Source organism: Pan paniscus, chromosome 10 (genome assembly GCF_029289425.2).
Source record: "Pan paniscus chromosome 10, NHGRI_mPanPan1-v2.0_pri, whole genome shotgun sequence".
NCBI classification, from domain to species: Eukaryota; Metazoa; Chordata; class Mammalia; order Primates; family Hominidae; genus Pan; species Pan paniscus.
The window spans coordinates 12,583,999-12,597,619 of NC_073259.2; the positions used below are offsets into that span (position 1 = coordinate 12,583,999).

Consider the following 13,621-nt stretch of genomic DNA (forward strand, 5'->3'; position numbering starts at 1 on the left):
CGACCTGCGCAGAGGGCGGGGCCTAGCGCGGCAAGGTAGGAAGAGGGCGGGTCTGAAGGTTTGTAAGGCAAAGGTGACTCCTGCCGAGAATGCACACGGGGAGGCTCAGGGCTGGGCGGGGCTTGGCGTCGGGACCCAGAGCTGCCATTGGAAAGGTCTGAGCCCGTGGCCCGGCGACAGTTCAACTCCGTTCGAAATGCTCCCGGGAGGAGCCCTCCGGGGCGACCGTCCGGCCGGCCGGTTCACTGCCTTCCCATTGGCTGAGGCGGGAGCAGGCGAGAGTCTGGGCGCGGGGGGGCCGCCCGCGCGCGAGGTTACTCCCGGTCGCCGGCGCTGGGGTTACTGGGGCATGTAACGGGGAGGCGGGAACGCCCGCGCCGCCTTTCGCGCGCCCCCTAACGGCGCCTCCCGGCCCGTTCTTAAATTCTTAGGTTGTTAGACTCGTCGCCTTCACTCCCGGAGGTTCAGCGGAAAGCCCAGTGCCCCAGGAACAGACATTGTCTGCTCCTTTTATTTCATGGATCCCTTTTCCATGCAGTTTCCTGTAGTAAAACATGACCTTCCCCCTAGAGGCGATGAAATTAAGATATGCCTATTTAACACTTATTATTTTAATTAAAAATTCAAATAATTTTGCACTGAGTAATACATGTTTATGATAAAAGTTCTAACAGTATAGAAATGTAAAACAGAAGAGTCCTGTTTCCCCTCCCTGCTTTTCATTCTCACTTCCTACAGGTAATCCTGTTAAGATTACGCCAAAAAAAAAAAAAAAAAAAAAAATCTGTCGAGCACTTACCATATGCCAGGGACTGTGCTGGGCTTGGGAATAGAATCAGGAGCCCAGAGCCACGGAGTGGGAGGATGCACAAATAATAGCATCAATTAACGTGTTATTGCAAGTGAAGGTAAGTGCTCTGAAGGAAAGGGTCAAGGTTCTGTGAGAGTATGTAGCAAAGGAATGCTAAGAGTTTCTTGCAATAACTCTTAGTTACAATAATTTGTGGCGCATTCTTGTAAAATTACAGCTTATACTTCTGTAGCACTTGCACTTTATAAAGCACTTTCATCCGTATGATTTCACTTGCTTTGGCTGTGCAATAGAATATTTATTATGATGATGTCCTCTTACAGACACAGAGGCTTGGAGAAATTAAGAAACTGGGTAAATTCCTTTACAAGTAAGCGGCAGACAGAATTTAAACCTAGGTCTGTCAAATTCCCTACCCCTACTCCCTTTTTGGGCAAGACTTTAAAAAACAAAATATTTCATTCACACGGAAAAGGAGAGGATAATATAACTTCTCCAGGTTAAGAAACAAACATCACCTATACATTTGAAAAGCCAGTATATCCCTTCCTGAGGGCATTTCCTTCCTTCCTTTCTCAGAGGTCACCACTTTGCTGACTTTGGTATTTATCAATCCCATGCCTATTTTAATACTTTACATACAGCATATATCCAGAAAGGAAAATTAGTATAGTTTTGCATGCCTTATATTGGCCGGGCACAGTGGTTCATGCCTGTAATCCTAGTACTTAGGGAGGTTGAGGTGGGAAGATTGCTTGAGCCCAGGAGTTGGAGACCAGCCTGGGCAACATAGACCCTGTCTCTACAAAAAAAAAAAAATTAAAATTTAGATGGGCATGGTGGAACATGCCTGTAGTCCCAGCTACTCAGGAAGCTAAGGTGGGAGGATCACTTGAGCCTGGGAGGTTGAGGCTGTAGTGAGCCGTGATCATGACACTGCGCTCCAACCTGAGAGACAGAGCGAGACTCTGTCTTGCAAAAAAACAAAAATTATATATATAGGCCTGTAATCCCAGCAATTTGGGAGGCTGAGACGGGTGGATCACCTGAGGTCGTGAGTTAGAGACCAGCCTGGCCAACATGGTGGAACCCTGTCTCTACTAAAAATACAAAAAAATTAGCCAGGCATGGTGGCCGGCTCCTGTAATCCCAGCTACTTGGGAGGCTGAGGCACGAGAATCACTTGAACCCGGGAGGTGGAGTTTCATGTGCGTCCGTGTGAAGAGACCACCAAACAGGCTCTGTGTGAGCAACAAGGCTGTTTATTTCACCTGGGTGCAGGCGGGCTGAGTCCAAAAAGAGAGTCAGCAAAGGGTGATGGATTATCATTAGTTCTTATAGGTTTTGGGATAGGTGGTGAAGTTAAGAGCAATGTTTTGCGGGCAGGGGTGGATCTCACAAAGTACATTCTCAAGGGTGGGGAGAATTACAAAGAACCTTCTTAAGGGTGGGGGAGATTACAAAGTACATTGATCAGTTAGGGTGGGGCAGGAACAAATCACAATGGTGGAATGTCATCAGTTAAGGCTATTTTTACTTCTTTTGTGGATCTTCAGTTACTTCAGGCCATCTGGATGTATACGTGCAAGTCACAGGGGATGCGATGGCTTGGCTTGGGCTCAGAGGCCTGACATGGAGGTTGCAGCGAGCTGAAACCATGCCATTGCACTCCAGCCTGGGCAACAAGAACAAAACTCCGTCTCAGAAAAAAAAAAAAAAGCTGGGCATGGTGGCTTACCCCTGTAATCCCAGTATTTTGAGAGGCTGAGGCGGGCGGATCACCTGAGGTCAGGAGTTTGAAACCAGCCTGGCCAACGTGGTGAAACCCTGACTCTACTAAAAATACAAAAATTAGCCGAGCACGGTGGTGGGTGCCTGTAATCCCAGCTACTTGGAATGCTGAGGCAGGAGAATTGCCTAAACCCAGGAGGCGGAGGTTGCAGTGAGCTGAGATCGCGCCATTGTACTCCAGCCTGTGTGACAGAGCAAGACTCCGTCTCAAAAAAAAAAAAGAAAATTATATATATATATTTATAACTTCAGTGAAGCCTAAGCATATAGTGTTTATACAGTCCAATTAAACTGCCTTTACAAAATTATGACAGTAAGAGAAATCTGATATAGTTGACTTCATCTTGCTTTTTTTGAGAGTCTTGCACTGTCACCCAAGCTGGAGTGCAAGCGTGTGGTCTTAGCTCACTGCAACCTCTGCCTCCCAGGTTCAAGCAATTCTTGTGCCTCAGCCTCCCAAGTAGCTGGGATTACAGGCCTGTGCCACCACACCCGGCTAATTTTGTATTTTTAGTAGAGATGGTTTCTCCATGTTGTTCGGGCTTGTCTCGAACTCCCGACCTCAGGTGATCCACCTGCCTCGGTCTCCCCAAGTGCTGGGATTATAGGCATGAGCCACCGTGCCCAGCCTTTTTAATCTTTTATACCATATTTGTACTGTACCTTTTCTATGTTTAGATGTGTTTAGATACACACAGTTATTATAATTGTATTATTATTGCTCACAATATTCATTATAATAACATGCTGTGCAAGTTTTTAGCGGAGGAGTACTAGGCTATACCCTTGTAAACTAAAAGTAAAATTCGAAGCCCCCAGTAACTGACCTAATGGACCCTCTCCTGGCAAAGCAGACCCCAGAGTAACCTTGAAAACTGAGTTCTTGGTCATGATGGGATGAGGTCAGGCACGCCTCCTTATGCTCACCCCTCCCTCCCTAACCGGTTTAGGCTTTCTAACCTAAGGGCTAAACAGAAACTAGCCCTTTCAAAAGACTCTACCAGTGATATCAACCAACTGTCTGATATTGCCCCTCCTTTTATGCCTGATAAGAGACTCTTGAATATGAAGTGGTTCTGACCAGTCTACAGAGAATGCAGTGAGGGTTTTCATGTTCTCTGCTTCACCTTTTGATGCCAGAGGGCCAAAAACTCTACCTTAGATCATCTTAATGCCACCATTTTTTGAACATGGGGCCCGTGGAGAAGCACGAAGCTCAATTGCACATGAGTATGTTTCTCCTTTCATAAAACTCGTCACTCCTATAATATACTAAATACGTACATTTGGCCACCCCACTCAGCATAAATTTCTCTTCCCTTTGGCCCTCCCTTGACGTATCTGTTTCTGGTTTGTGGCTGGAGGCTGTGCTTCCCCTCCTGTCAGAATGGCCACCCTGCAGGCTGCAACCCTTTATGAGAAATAAAGCTCTCTTTTTTAGATTTATGAACCTCATCACCTGATGAAGCTGGGGACATTGAGCCCCTAAATTCTGACTGATCTTCTTTGCTAGTGAAAGAGGCCTCCCCATCCCCAGTGGAGGCATCCCACCTGAGAGGACTAACCCTGCATTGCCTACGAAACTGTAATGGCCTCCCTGAGGAAGTTGCCATGCAGGACAAAGCGGATGCTCCTCAGGACCCTTCCCCACCTGCCCTCTTTGCTTCTAGACCTGTAACTAGACTGAAATCCCAGCAGGCCCCTAAGGTGAGGGACAAAGTGTGACCCATGAGGAAGTGTGCAACACTCCAAAAGAACGGCTTAAGATGTCTAATTTATACAGACAGAAATTTTGGGAACACGTTTGGGAATGGATATTGAAGGCATGGGATAATGGTGGAAGGAACATAAAACTGGATCTGGCCAAATTTATTTATATGGGCTTACTAAATAGAGGTTCTACATTTAATGTTGCAGCTCAGAGAGTTAGGAAGAGCTCTAACAATTTGTCTAGCTATTTGGCTGAGACATGGACCAAAGGTGGGTCATAATGAGTAAATCAGAAATTCCAAACCTGCCTTGGTTTAATGTAGAGGAAGATACTCAAAGGCTTAGGAAGATTGAAAATTTAGAGGAATTGTCGTTTAAGAACTATTCACCCACACTGGAAGGATCCGGAAGACATATCTTTCACCATTATTGTAAGAGATAAATTTGTAGCTGGGCATGGAGGGTGATGCTTGTTATCCCAGCACTTTGTGAAGTCCAGTTGGAGAATAGCTTGAAGCCATGAGTTCAAGAGTAGCCTGGGGAGCATAGTGAGACCCTCTCTCTACAAAAATTAAAAGAACAAAACAGGACTGGGTGTAGTGGCTCATGCCTGTAATTGGCACTTTGGGGGGCCGAGTTGGGTGGATCACCTGAGGTCAGGAGTTCAAGACCAGCCTGGCCAACATGGTGAAACCCCTTCTCTACAAAAATACAAAAAAACAAAAACAAAAACAAAACTAGCCGGGCATGATGGCAGGCGCCTGTAGTCCCAGCTACTTGGGAGGCTGAGGCAGGAGAATTGTTTGAACCCGGGAGGCGGTGGTTGCAGTGAGCCGAGATCGCACCATTGCACTCCAGCCTGGGCGACAGAGTGAGACTCCGTCTCAAAAAACAAAAAAACAAAACAGCTGGGCATGGCTGTGTGATCCCCACATATCTGAGATGGTCTCAGTTAATTTAGAAAATTTATTTTGCTAAGGTTGAGGATGCGCACCCGTGACACAGCCTCAGGAAGTCCTGACGACATGTGCCCAACGTGGTCAGGGCACAGCTTGGTTTTATACATCTTAGGGAGACATGAGAACCAATATATATAAGAAGTACATTGGTTCTGTCCAGAAACGTGGGGATAGCTCAAAGCAGGGAGAGGGCTTCCAGGTCACAGATAGGTAAGAGACAAATGGTTGCATTCTTTTGAGTTTATGGTAAGCCTTACCAAAAGAGGCAATCAGATATGCATCTATCTCCATGAGCAGAGGAATGACTTTGAATAGAATGGGAGGCAGGTTTGCCCTGAGCAGTTCCCAACTTGACTTTTCTCATTAGCTTAGTAATTTTGGGGCCCTAAGATTTTCCTTTCACATTTACCCCCTTTTCTTTTCTTTCTTTCTTTTTTTGAGACAGAGTCTCACTCTGTCACCCAGGCTGGAGTGCAGTGGTGCAATCTCAGCTCACTGCATCCTCCGCGTCCTGGATTCAAGCAATTCTCCTGCCTCAGCCTCCCAAGTAGCTGGGATTACAGGCACCTGCCACCATGCCTGGCTAATTTTTGCATTTTCAGTAGAGATGGGATTTCACCATGTTGGCCAGGCTGGTCTTAAACTGACCTCAGGTGATCCACCTGCCTCAGCCTCCTGAAGTGCTGGGATTATGGGCATGAGCCACCATGCCTGGCCAGGATCAGCAATGTTTTATGTATTTATGTATTTATGTATTTATTTATTTATTTATTTATTTTTTGAGATGGAGTCTTGCTCTGTCGCCCAGGCTGGAGTGCAGTGGCGCGATCTCCACTCACTGCAAGCTCTGCCTCCCGGGTTCACGCCGTTCTCCTGCCGCAGCCTCCCGAGTAGCTGGGACTATAGGCGCCCGCCACCACGCCTGGCTAATTTTTTGTATTTTTAGTAGAGATGGGGTTTCACCGCGTTAGCCAGGATGGTCTCGATCTCCTGACCTCGTGATCCACCCTCCTCGGCCTCCCAGAGTGCTGGGATTATAGGCGTGAACCACCGGCCCGGCGTCAGCAATGTTTTAAACAAAAAGTCAAAAAGATTAGTTCAGTCCATGCAGTTAATTCCTGTTCTGCTTGATATTCATGAACATTTTAGCTCCCTATTAGTCCCAAAAGTTTTTCCTCTGTTCCAATGTCACAATCTCCAAAGGTATTAAAAAACCTGCATTCAAGAGCACCTGTTAGAGTTTTATAGCTGATTATAAAACCACCTTCTAAAGAGGATCAAAACATTACAATTGTCCCTAGATGACGAAAAGTTTTAGGGCAGCTATAGTCAAAGACACATTGACAAGGAAATTTGTTACTTCTGTGGTACACAATAATTTTAACATAATGATTTTGATTATTACTGATAATGTACACCAAGTCATATCAGAATTACAGGAGTTTCCCATAATTTTGGAACACATACCAATATCATATTTATACAAATACAGTCCAAAGAAAACCAAACACCATTTTATATTTGACAATGCTTCTTGTATCATTTTTGTAACAAATAAACCAAATTATGTCATTTTTAGAATTTAGGGAAACTAATATCTTAAAGGAATAATTAGGTCAGAAAAAGACATAATTTATCATTTGATTTTGGAAAGTTTGTCAAATATCAAAGCTTTACAACACTTGATATCACAAAATAGGATCACAGGTCATTGTAAAATAAGTCATTCATTTAACCAAAGTGATAACTGAAGGATTTAAGAAAAAAAAAAAGGTAAAAACCTTCATTCTTTGAGAGGGGAGACAATTTTCCAAACGATAAGCCTTAATAAAAACAGCATGAATCCAATTAAATTTGGTTTTCAAAATTTTATAAACCATCTATAAAATTTTAATCTTGACCATAAAATATAACTTCCATAAGCCTTTTACAACCTTTATAACCTTTATTGAGGAGTCAGTTAATGCTTCAAGAAAACCTTGTTAATCTGACACAGGGGCCCATATGCTAGTCTTGCATCAGTGTGTCTTTGACATTAATGATTAATTTATAGAGAAACTGAACTTGTTTTATCTTTCAAAAGCAGCCCTTACAATCTCATGTGCCAACCTCTTCTGCAATAGCCTCTGGGCCTGAGGAGTTGAATAGCTTTAATTTCTGGACTTGGTGTCTATTTTTTTTTTTTTTTTTTTAGATGGAGTTTCCCTCTTGTTGCCCAGGATGGAGTGCAGTGGTACGTCTCGGCTCACTGCAACCTCTGCCTCACAGGTTCAAGTGATTTTCCTGCTTCAGCCTCCTGAGAGCTGGAATTACAGGCATGTGCCACCATGCCTAGCTAATTTTCTATTTTTAGTAGAGACAGGGTTCCTCCATGTTGGTCAGGCTGGTCTTGAACTCCTGACCTCAGGTGATCCGCTCGCCTCGGCCTCCCAAAATGCTGGGATTACAGGTGTGAGCCACCATGCCTGGCCGCTTTTTTTCTTAATATTTGTTAGCAAAAATTACTGGAAGCAGTTTGAGTTCAGCCAGCAAAGCCAGAAATAAACCTTCACTGTCCTACTTTAGAGGTATATCAACTCTCCAGCTCATTTTTTTTCTTTTCTTTTTTTTTTTTTGAGACAGGGTCTTGCTCTGTCACTCAGGCCGGAGTACAATCATGGTTCTCCATGACTGGAGTGATACAATCATGGTTCTCCATGACTGGAGTGATACAATCATGGTTCTCCATGACTGGAGTGATACAATCATGGTTCTCCATGACTGGAGTGATACAATCATGGTTCTCCATGACTGGAGTGATACAATCATGGTTCTCCATGACTGGAGTGATACAATCATGGTTCTCCATGACTGGAGTGATACAATCATGGTTCTCCATGACTGGAGTGATACAATCATGGTTCTCCATGACTGGAGTGATACAATCATGGTTCTCCATGACTGGAGTGATACAATCATGGTTCTCCATGACTGGAGTGATACAATCATGGTTCTCCATGACTGGAGTGATACAATCATGGTTCTCCATGACTGGAGTGATACAATCATGGTTCTCCATGACTGGAGTGATACAATCATGGTTCTCCATGACTGGAGTGATACAATCATGGTTCTCCATGACTGGAGTGATACAATCATGGTTCTCCATGACTGGAGTGATACAATCATGGTTCTCCATGACTGGAGTGATACAATCATGGTTCTCCATGACTGGAGTGATACAATCATGGTTCTCCATGACTGGAGTGATACAATCATGGTTCTCCATGACTGGAGTGATACAATCATGGTTCTCCATGACTGGAGTGATACAATCATGGTTCTCCATGATTGGAGTGATACAATCATGGTTCACTGTAGTCTTGACCTCCTGGGCTCAAGTGATCCTCCCACCTCAGCCTCTTGAGTAACTGGGACTATAGACATACACTACCATGCACCACCACATCTGGCTAATTTTTATTTTTGTAGAGATGGGGTCTCATTATATTGCCCAGTCTGGTCTTGAACTCCTGGGCTCAAGTGATCCTCCTGGCTCAGACTCCCAAAGTGCTAGGAGTATAGGCATAAGCCACCATGCCTGTCCAACTCCCCAGCTCTACGTCATAATTTAGTTTTCTGGGATCTTGATTACCTTTCCCTTCCACAAGATACCACATTGATTGCCGATATTGCAATCACCATTACACTGATGACATTATGCTGATCAGACCTAGTGAACAAGAAGTGGCAACTATTCTAGACCAAGAAGTGGCAACTATTCTAGACCAAGAAGTGGCAACTATTCTAGACATTTTTTTTTTTTTTTGAGATGGTGTCTCGCTTTGTCGCCCAGGCTGGAGTGCAGTGGTGCGATCTTGGCTCACTGCAACCTCCGCTCCTGGGTTCAAGCGATTCTTCTGCCTCAGCCTCCTGAGTAACTGGGACTACAGGCGCCCGCAACCACGCCCGGCTAATTTTGGTATTTTTAGTAGAGATGGGGTTTCACCATATTGGCCAGCCTGATCTTGAACTCCTGACCTTGTGGTCTGCCCACCTTGGCCTCCCAAAGTGCTGGGATTACAGGCATGAGCCACCGCGCCCAGCCTATTCTAGACTTATTCATAAGAAATTTGTGTATCAGAGAGTGGGAAATAAATCTGACAAAAATTTGAGGATCTCTACTTTAGTGAAATTTGTAGGGGTCCAATGGTGTGGGTCATGTTGAGAGATCCCTTCTATAGTGAAGGATAAGTTGTTGCATCTGGCCCCTCCTACAACCAAAAGAGGCACAACACCTAGTGATCTTTGGATCTTGGAGGTAACATATTCCTCATTTGGGTGTGTCACTCCAGCCCATTTACTGAGTGACCCAAAAAGCTGCTAGCTTTTAGGGGGGCCCAGAACAAGAGAAGGCTTTGCAACAGGTCCAGGCTGCTGTGCAAGCTGCTGTATCACTTGGGCCATGTGATCTAGCAGACCCAGTGATGCTTGAAGTGTCAGTGGAGAAAGGGATATTGTTTGGAGCCCCTTTGGCAGGCCCCTATAGGTGAATCTCAATGCAAATCGTTAGGATTTGGAGCAAAGCCCTGCCAGCCTTGGTGGATAATTACTCTGCTTTTTTTTTTTTTTTTTTTTTTTTTTGGAGACAGAGTCTCACTGTGTCCTCCAGGCTAGAGTGCAGTGGTGTGATTATAGTTCACTGCAGCCTCAACCTCCCAAGGTATAGGTGATCCTCCTGCCTCAGCCCCCCATTGAGGAGCTGGGACTACAGGCATGCACTATCATGCTAAGTTAATTTTTTTTTTTTTTAGTAGAGATGGGGTTTTGCCATGTTGCCCAGGCTGGTCTTGAACTCCTGGGCTCAAATAATCCACCTGCCTCATCCATCCAAAGTGCTGGGATTGCAGGCATGAGCCACTGCACCCAGCCTACTCTGCTTTTAAGACACGACTCTTACTGAATTTATTTATTTATTTATTTTATTTTATTTTTAATTTTGAGATGGAGTCTTGCTCTGTCACCCAGGCTGGAGTGCAGTGGTGCGATCTCGGCTCACTGCAAGCTCTGCTTCTTGGGTTCATGCCATTCTCCTGCCTCAGCCTCCCAAGTAGCTGGGACTACAGGCGCCCGCCACCACACCCAGCTAATTTTTTTTTTTTTGTATTTTCAGTAGAGACAAGGTTTCACCGTGTTAGCCAGGATGGTCTCGATTTCCTGACCTTGTGATCCGCCCACCTCGGCCTCCCAAAGTGCTGGGATTACAGGCGTGAGCCACCGCACCCGGCCTCTTACTGAATTTAAACTGCAGGAAAAAAAAAAAAAAAAGAAACAGCTCTCAGCCTGATACTGAGTCTCCATAGAGACTGAACACTTACCCATGGGCCGCCAAGTTACTATGCAACCTGAGCTGCCCATCATGAGCTGAGTGTTGCCTGACCCACCAAACCATAAAGTTGGGCATACACAGCAGAACTCCATCATCAAATGGAAGTGGTATATACTTCAGTTGGGCTGAGCAGGCTATGAAGGCACAAGTAAGTTACATGAAGAAGTGGCAGGCCGGGCGCGGTGGCTCATGCCTGTAATCCCAGCATTTTGGGAGGCCGAGGTGGGTGGATCACCTGAGGTTGGGAGTTAGAGACCAGCCTGACCAACATGGAGAAACCCCGTCTCTACTAAAAATACAAAATTAGCCGGGCGTGGTGGCGCATGCCTGTAATCCCAGCTACTCGAGAGACTGAGGCAGGAGAATCGCTTGAACCTGGGAGGCGGAGGTTTTGGTGAGCCGAGATCGCACCATTGCACCCCAGCCTGGGGAACAAGAGTGAAACTCTGTCTCAAAAAACAAAAAAAGAAGTGGCCCAAATGTCCACTGTCCTGCCTCCTGTTGTCACGGGATCCTTGGGGTGTCACTTTGCCCACTGGAAACCTCTGTGGCTGGTGGTGCCTTCTGCCCGAGTACTGCTCATGCCCACTGGGCTTGTTCTGCCCACTTGGCCTGGCAGGTTGTGGTCAGCTCACACTACTGGCCCGGATCCCACACCTGCCAAGGGTGAGCCAGGTGCAGAGTGGCAAGGGGTATGTGAGCGAGTGAGTGTGGGGTCTAGCCACTGCACACAGTCAGGCATGCAGGTTGCTGCGGCAGGGCAGGTGGCAGCTTTAGATGCTGGCTCCATGCAAGGCTGCAGCTGGACCAGCTATACCACACGTGTCTGGACAAGGGGAACATGGTGGTGCCCAGAAGCTTGGAGACGCCAGGAACCATAGAGCCCCAAAGAGGGTGTCACAGCCCTGGCTCATGGAGCCCCTAGGTCTGGGCTCCCTGGAGGGCCCCACAGCTCTTCTCTCCTTCTTGTCACCCACAATGTGGCAAGCAGGGGACCATGTTTCAGGCCTATTTGTGTTACAGCCCTTTCAGTCCCACCATTCAGCAGGTCCTGAGTTCTTGTCCCGCATCCAGGAAAAATGAGGTATGCAGACAACTGGAGGGTGAGCAAGGTGGAGAGGAGCTTCATTGAGTGATAGAACAGCTCTCAGGAGACCTGTAGTGGGTAGCTCCTTTCCACAGGTGGGTGGGTCATCCTGATGAGTGTCCAGCTCTCAGTGGAGAGGAGACCCATGGTGGGTAGCTCCTTTCTGCAGGTAGGTTGGCCCAACGGCTGTCCAGCTCTCAGCAGAAAGACCTGTAGTGGGTAGCCCCTTTCTGCAACTGGTAGTCCCAACACCTATTCACATCTGGCGGAGTCCAGGTTTTATGGGCTCAGAAGGGAGGAAATATGTGCTGATTTGTCCATGGGTGGCTATGGGTGGGCCTGGAAAAAGCACCATAAGTTCTCACTCCAGGGCATGGACTCCACCCAGAACTGGCAGCCTGGCTTCAGGACATCCCTGGCCTGAAGGTGGGGTTTCATCAGAGACCTACCCCTTTTCACCCAGGAGCCTGTCTGCCTCCTGCCACCATCAACGTGCCACCCAGGCTATTTGTACCAAAGGGTGCCTGGAGGCCTGTACCGAGCTTCCCTTGGCGCCCCCACCTTGGTCTCCCTCCTGTGCTCACTGGTGCCCAAAGTCTGGAGAGAACTGAGGCAGGAGGGGGCTGGCATGTTGGTGGTGCCCTGAGCATGTGCACACCCACAGGGTTGTGACAACACCAGGCTCAGCTTCAACTTTGCTTCAAAATTGGAGCGTGTGCTGGGAGAGGGGAGAGGCCAGGGAGCAAGAGCAGACACTTCTGAGCCTGCAGGAGCAGGGTGACTTCCTGGCCCACTGAGAGGACAGGGATGCCCTGGTCCAGAGCCATGGCTGGGTGGCTGTAGCTGCACCCAGGAGTCCAGGGCTCCTGCCCTGCCAACTCAGTAGGGGGCGGGGCTCCCGCATGTTTCTAGCCCCCACTGGCTTCACAGTGTGCGCAGCCCTGGACTCACCTTTCCCACTGCAGCTAGCATTCCCACAGTGGCTGCTCCAGACAGGCCAATGCCACCATCACTGCTACACTACATTTGTCTCCTAGATTGCTCCTGTGACTTAATGGGGAGTTGCCTGTGATCACTTGACAGAAGGGAAGACTTAGGCCTGGTTCTGCATGAACATATGCACCACCCAAGAGTGCTGCAGCACTACAACCCCTTTCTGTGACATCCCTGAAGGACAGTGATGAAGGAAAGCACTCTCAGTGGACATAACTTATATTTTTAAATTTTTTATTAAGAGACAAGGTCTCCAGTCTCTTTGGTCTAGCCTGCAGAAGTGAGATGATGAAGGGAACGTCATTGTTTTGAAAGCATTGCAATAAGACACACATGTTGTGCCACTGCCGTGGCTCTAAGGCCTAGCACCTTCAGAAGTCTACTTGTGACAACTATGACTACCCTGCCAAGTGCAAGAGAAAGTGTAACTGGAGTGCAAAGGCTAAAAGACAAAATACCACCAGGACTGATTGCATGAAGCACCTGAAAATTGTATACCACGGATTCAAGCATGGATTCTGTGGAGGAACACCACCTAAACCCAAGAGAGCAGCTATTGCAGCAACTAGTTTATCTGAAGAATTTCAATGATTTTTCACTATTATTGTCACTATTATTATTTGTCAATAAATGCCATGGTTTAACAAAATCTAAAAAAGAAATAAAAAGAGATGGGATCTCACTTTGTTACATTACCAACAGGTTCATATGCCTCCTGCACAGTAATAGACCAATTACACTGAGACAGCAGGGATGCAGAAGAGAAAACATTTAATTATCATGGGCAGCCAGATGCGGAGCTGGGAGGAGATTCTCAAATTCATGTCCTCTAGGAGTTCTGAGCTGGGGTTTTTAAGGGGATTGTGGAGGATGAGAGGCTGGAGAATTGGGATCGTTGATTG

At 46.7% G+C, this 13,621-nt stretch overlaps 1 pseudogene; it reads left to right on the forward strand.

Annotated features, from left to right (window-relative positions):
* The first annotated feature begins 769 nt into the window (after nucleotides 1–769).
* Nucleotides 770–13,361, forward strand: LOC117975362 (large ribosomal subunit protein eL37-like; annotated as a pseudogene).
* The last annotated feature ends 260 nt before the right edge of the window (nucleotides 13,362–13,621 follow it).